Source organism: Physeter macrocephalus, chromosome 14, assembly GCF_002837175.3.
Source record: "Physeter macrocephalus isolate SW-GA chromosome 14, ASM283717v5, whole genome shotgun sequence".
NCBI classification, from domain to species: Eukaryota; Metazoa; Chordata; class Mammalia; order Artiodactyla; family Physeteridae; genus Physeter; species Physeter macrocephalus.
Window position 1 is genome coordinate 36,279,021 of NC_041227.1, and position 1,433 is coordinate 36,280,453.

Genomic DNA, 1,433 nt, shown 5'->3' on the forward strand with positions numbered 1-1,433 from the left:
TGCACTCTAGAGGCTGCAAGCCACAACTACTGAAGCCCACGTGCCACAGCTACTGAAGCCCACGTGCCTAGAGCCCGTGCTCTGCCACAAGAGAAGCCACAGCAATAAGAAGCCCTCACACCGCAACAAAGAGTAGCCCTCGCTCACCGCAACGAGAAAGCCCACATGCAGCAACGAAGACCAATGCAGCCAAAAATAAATAAATTTATAAAAAACAAACAAACAGGGCTTAGAACTCCAGGGGGGTAGTCAGTAAAGCCAATAAAGGTTTTGTTAATGACCCACAGCTTCCTAATGGACAGTGTGAACTGTAATTTCTCTGAGGACCCCAAATTACGAGTAAAGCCACATACATGGTCCATGTGAGTGGATTTTTGTATAGTTTTCTTTTTTATGATAGTGTCTATTGGAAATCAAGAGGAGACCACTTTTATTTTGGGGTCAACATGGCATGGGGCGTAAATGCTGTAGATGAAAACAGAAGCTCAGAAACAGAAGATACCATAAGCTTTTTAGGACTCACAGAAATCATGGGGTAAACTTTGAGATTTCACAGGATGTGCAATAGCTGAGAATGTGGAATTGGGAGCTGCACGGTTTTTTTTTCTTCTCTACATTTTAAAGATCTGGCACACTCCAGATAATAACTTAAGTAAAATAAGCACAAAGTCACAACTGTCCAATTTTCATGATTATCATTTATTCAAGTTTTGGGTCATAGTAAAGTTTAACTTCTGGATTTGGATTGATTCTCAAGAAAATATGCTCTACCCTCAAGGCCAACACTGGGATGTAAGTTCACCCCAAATATTAAACAGCAGCTGGTGCCTCTATAATTTGTATTTTCTTCCCTATGTTGCCGCCTAGTAATCCACAGCTTTGCCAAGGATTTGAGCTCCTTCTAGTAGGAAATCTGAAATCTGAAATTCAAATTCTATTTTATTTTTATATTTCAGTGCACAAGATGGATCCCAGGAAGGAGAAAAACTGACTTCATCTTCTTTCCACACTGAAAAAAAAAGGCTTTACTCGGCAAACAGGCTGAATACGTCCTGACTACATCATAACTTTTTCCAACAGTGTCTTAAATCCAAGTTATTATTCTAAGTTGTTTACCTAGTACTTTGTATTGCTTAACACTTGCTGCTGACAGATTTAGGACACAGTATAAGTCTTGCTTTGTGCTTTAATCCTTAAATAACCTGAAGATGGATAACAGTAAGGATAGAGTTAGTTCTGAGGTGCTTGCAGGAAACACAGCCCCAGTGATATGAAATGAGGCGTACATTTCAAGGGTGTGGTCAGGTTCTCAAACTTGGCTATCCACAGAAAGTGAGCATTGTTCTCGTTGCTGTCAGAGAATTCACATGCCTAGACCTAAAATTTCATATCCTTTTCAGAAATGAAGATAAAGATTCAGTCAAGGCAAGTCA